Source organism: Pantherophis guttatus, chromosome 5, assembly GCF_059756535.1.
Source record: "Pantherophis guttatus breed Tessera chromosome 5, ASM5975653v1, whole genome shotgun sequence".
NCBI classification, from domain to species: domain Eukaryota; kingdom Metazoa; phylum Chordata; class Lepidosauria; order Squamata; family Colubridae; genus Pantherophis; species Pantherophis guttatus.
Window position 1 is genome coordinate 118,601,914 of NC_142067.1, and position 5,563 is coordinate 118,607,476.

Genomic DNA, 5,563 nt, shown 5'->3' on the forward strand with positions numbered 1-5,563 from the left:
ATGCCACCGACCAGTGCCGATCCAGGGACCAGAGGTTGGGAACCCCTGTTCTATACCAATTGGAGACCTCCTGTGATGACCCGGGGCAAGGCACAGAGGCAACACAGTCAGCTGATAGTTCAAACTGCCCCTTTATTGCTCTATCTTTCCCCCAAATGCTCCCGTGTTTATGGCAACTCCCAGAGCAAAGTGATCACACACACACACATACACACACACTTCCAACAGCCTCTGGCTGGAAGTAGTCCAGCACAATGTTCTGAGCACAATGGCTGCAAAGCAAGAAATCCAACAGGGCAAGGGAATAAGTCAATGAGTCCAGGAAGCAAAGGAACAAGGCAATTAATCCAGGAAGCAAGAAATAAAGTAAGAAGTCCAGAAAACTCCAAACATCGGCAATGGCACACAACACTCCATGAATTCAGCATTTGTTCCTGACAAGTGCCCCTCCCCAAAGCGTTTCCTTAAAGCTCAGTACCCAGGTATGCCTTGTGAAGAGGGATGGGGCATTCTCCTCCCGTGTCATTGGGTCAGTCTGCACTGTTCCTGCCTTCTCTCCACTCTCCATGCTCGGGGATCAGGAGGGGGTGGTCATTGCTCATCACCTGAGCTCTGTCGCTCTTCATGTTCCCTGATTGCCCTCTCTTGGTCATCCTGCCCCCATCCCTCCCTACCTACAAGCCTGAAAGGCCCTGGCCTGACCTGACCCCACATTCCTCCAAAGCCAACGAAGCCGATCCCTCAATCTCCATTGGCTCCAGCTCCGGCTCGTCTTCCTCTGCAGATTCAGGCTCCGATGGGGACATGGTATCTCCAAAGTCATCAAGAACCTTAACCTACTAAACACACAAATGTCAGTTGCCAACTTCTGCTTGGACAGAAGAGTGTATCCATTCCAGTTGCCCAATTCTGTTTCTATCAAAGAGATGATGCTCATCCCCCACAAGCCAAAATATTCTGTACGCATGTCGGTTTTCATGCAACACTGTAACAACCTAATATGGGTAACGCAACCCATTTTATTAAGGGCGAAACCAACGATTCCAATGAAGAATTTCAAAGGAAATGTTGATTGACGCTCTTAAAAAAAAAAAGTTGCCAACGTACTGAAACAGAAAATTGGGAATTGTAATATATATACAGAAGTTAAATGTTTATGACATTGTATGTGCCGTAATGATGTCTAAATTCAGAATTAACCACCCTGAATCGCCCTGTAACATTTCTCTGGCCCTGCCTTTCTTTCTGAGTATGTGATATGAACCATGACATTACAATCTTATAGCTGTAGCAGGAATGAGTTATGTTTGTACTATTTCCCATTCTCATTATATTTTTGTCACAAAATGAATTAATGTTGTGCCATTTTCTATTCTCATTATAATCTTTTCCTTATGAATGGGGTATCGGAATTTTAATGCCTTTTGTAATCTGTGAATTATAGGAGGATGAGATACTACCGTGACCTTGTTTAATATTTTGCATTTTGACCGGCTAACAGTTTCTGCATAAGACATCTGAGAGGTGAGGTTAAAATGTTCAGCTAATCAGCTTGTTTTGACAATATTTGATCCAAATGGTTTAGGTGAAATGAAGAGCAAGTCAGAAAGATAAATGCCTTGCGGCTCTGCAGAAAGGAGGTGAAAGTCCTATTTGAACATTGGAAGATGGTTTTTCTTCAGTCCAATAGGAATTGGCTAGACCCCAATTCAGATAAGAACAAATGTATTTTTATAGCATTTAAACCCATGCGGTCAAATTCATGTCAGACTGTATAGAGAGTGATATCCAAGAAGCTGACGATGCAACAAGCATGGCCTGGTCCATGAACCATTTATGGTGTGAGCTGATACCAGGAAGCCACATTCATTTCATCCTAAACTGGAAAGAATCAAAGCAGCTGCATCTGTTTTCAAGCTTTAGTGTGAACCGCTGAAAAGTTGTGGCTGCTTTAAGATGCCAACTCATCAAACAGCTACATCTGTAATGAGACTCGTTCAATCAACCTTGTCTTTTTCCAAACTCACATAGAAGTCTAAAAACGAATAAAGCAGTTTTAGAGAGATGCCAGCTGATATCAGGAAGCCACTTTAATTTCATCCTAAACTGGAGAGAATCAAATTACAGGGATCACTTACCATATTTTTCGGAGTATAAGACGCATCTTTTTCCCACAAAAAAGAGGGTGAAAATCTGGGTGCATCTTATATGCCGAATGTAGCCCCACCTATCTTCTCAAACAGAGGTTTCAGAGGCTGAAAAAAGCATCAGAAACGAAGCATCAGAAAAGAAGCGCCCAAACAGAGCTTCAGAAAAGAAGCCCCCCAAACAGAGCTTCAGAGGCTTTTTTTCTGAAGCTCTGTTTTGGAGGCTTTCAGAGGCAGAAAAGAAAGTTTTTCCTGAAACAGAGTTTCAGAAGTTTCAGAGGCAGAAAAAAAAGCAAAAAAAGAGCAAGGCACAGAGTTCACAACCAAGGAACCTGTTGCTAAAATTCACCTCTGGGAACAGCTGATTGGGGGTATTCTGGGAGGCCCATCCACCTGCCAATCAGCTTTTTTCTTATTTTACTCCGGTGCATCTTATACTCCGAAAAATACGGTATTCCCTGGGCCACAAATTTCAATCAACACATTTCCTCCAAAAAAGACAGTGTTTTTGAACAAGCTCAGTATATCAGACTGTCCCGCAAACTTCAGAAATGATTTGGAAAAGACATTACAGAAGGTGCAAAAAGTGATTTTTAGCACTTCTTCAAAGCAGCCGCATCTGCTTCCAAGCTTCAGTGGGAACCCCAGAAAAGTTGTGGCTGCTTTAAGATGCCATCTCATCAAACGGCTGCATCTTTCATGAGCCTCATTCATTCAATCAGCCTTGTCTTTTTCCAAACTCACATAGAAGTCTGAAAAGTAAATAAATAAATAAAGCAGTTTTATAGAGGTGCCAGCCGTCTCTTCTAAGTCATTTGTTAAATTCCATATAGCTGTTATTGCGTACATTTTCAAAGCATGTAGAATTCATAGATACTTACGTAACTATGCTTGTAGGTTTAAAATTCTGTGCTGTGTCTTTAGAGTTGTATTATATATTACCCCAAATTATCACATCAATTTTTAATCTCAATTGAATCAATCTAGACACCTTCCTTTCCATGCCTGTGGATTATTTGTCACACAATAATATACATTTTACACAGTATAAAATGTTTTCACTTACTCATTCTTTTCTTCCCCACCCCCTTTTTCTAGAATCGAATGCAAAGCACTGTCAAATCAAATATTTGGTTGGTTTCCCCTATTAGCAAATACTTAAAGCACTTCAAATAAGCATTTTCCCACTTGAATTTGCCTATAAACTGAACAACAGCTAGCAATGTGAATGTGCTACTTTTTAAAAGAAAAGGAACCTTCATTAGATGATAAGCAAGTGTTTCTTGAAATTACATCTGCAATCCATTTTTAAGAATACATCTGCCAGAGAGATCATTTCACCGCCTGCCTACCTCAGTGGTGGCTGTGATTGACAAGTAAATTGGGGAATGTCAATCAACCAGATGTTGGAAGAGTGCTATTCAGCTCCGTCTTTTTTAAAACAGCAAATGTAATTTTTATTTGGGCTTCACAATATGCGTGTACAATAAATAATGTTTCACTTACTTGCAAGCGAAACCCATAACTTCATAAAGCAATCATGGCACTCTTTAAACATTCCTATCTTAGATTAAGTTAGGAATAAAATCCAGCTAACCTTTAACATTTAACGTGAGGAACCTGGATTGTTGGTTTTTTTTCCTGACGATCTCGGAATTTATATGTAGAGATTGAGCGCTAATATAAATATTTAAGGAATGTTTCTGCATAGAGAAAAATGGCAATTTCTTATGTTAAATATTATAAATGAGAATAGAAAACCCAGAATTTGATGAATGTCCATTCTGCATGTGAGAATAGCCATAATACATATATCCGGATGAATAGATTGATAGGCAAATAGTCTACACACTGTTTACAATAACAAATCTATTAAATCAAAATATTAATGGAATTTGTGAATAATAATAATAATAATAATAACAACAACAACAACAACAACAACAACAACAACAACAACAGCAGCAACAACAACAAGAACAAGAACAACAACCGAAGGCCTGATTCTTGCAGCCCAGGAACAAGCCATCAGAACAAATGTAATCAAAGCCAGAATAGAAAAATCTGCTGATGACCCCAAATGCAGACTCTGCAAAGAAGCGGATGAAACCATTGATCACATACTGAGCTGTTGCAAGACAATAGCTCAGACTGACTACAAACAACGTCACAACACAGTCGCTCAGATGGTTCACTGGAACTTGTGTCACAACTACCATCTGCCTGTAGCAAAGAACTGGTGGGATCATAAGCCCGAAAAAGTGGTCGAAAATGAGCATGCAAAACTACTGTGGGACTTCTGAATACAGACTGACAAAGTTTTGGAACACAATACCCCGGATATTACGATTGTGGAGAAGAAAAAAGTGTGGATAGTCGACATTGCCATACCTGGTGACAGCAGAATCGACGAGAAACAACTTGAAAAAGTCACCAGATATCAGGACTTGAGAATCGAACTGCAGAGACTCTGGCATAAACCAGTGCAGGTGGTCCCAGTGGTACTCGGCACACTGGGTGCTGTGCCTAAAGACCTAGGCAAGCATTTAAAAACAATTGGTGCTGACAAGATCACTATTGGTCAGTTGCAGAAGGCCACCTTACTGGGATCTGCTCGCATAATCCGCCGATACATCACACAGTCCTAAATGCTTGGGAAGTGTTCGACTAATGATTTGCGATACAAAACCCAGTATGGTTATCTCGTTTGCTGTGTATACTGTCATCATCATCATCATCATCATCATCATCATCATCATCATCATCATCATTTTATTGTCATTGTACGTGTATACATAGTATACCCATACAACAAAATTCACTTAACACCCAAAGACCAGGTCCAACACACATAACAATCCCCAAACACACTCCCACCCATCACAATTCCCCACCCCTAAACCACCCAAACATCCACACAACAGACCAGATAATGCTGTCTAACAGCTCACCAATGGTGGCCCTTTAGTTCATTGTTGAGTGCAATTATAGCTCTGGGATAAAAACTATTCAGAAAACATGTGGCCCGAGTTTTAATTGTTCTGTATCTTCTACCGGAAGGCAACAGTCCAAAAAGATTGTAAGCAAGATGGGAAGTGTCAGAACAATCAGACAAGTACAAACAAAAAATTTGGATTAAGACCCGTCAGAATCTGTTAAATCTGGTCTGTTATATATTAAAACTGAGAAAAATCTGGTGTAACTTCCACAGATAATTTTATATCTGCTTTGACCCAACTTATTTTCCCTTGTTAAACATAGACAGCATAATATGGATGCGAGATTAAGGATTTTTAAGGTTCTTTGTGCATCATGAGACACTTATTTAAATTGACCACATTTATCAATTAGTATATGATCCACCAAGTTTGAAGATAGCCTTCTGGAGATGTTCATAGTTATGTTCTTGGTTATCA

General features: G+C 40.0%; 1 pseudogene; it reads left to right on the plus strand.

The window, feature by feature from the left end:
• The first annotated feature begins 415 nt into the window (after positions 1–415).
• LOC148113565 (uncharacterized) lies at positions 416–4,795 on the plus strand (annotated as a pseudogene).
• Positions 4,796–5,563: the final 768 nt, after the last annotated feature.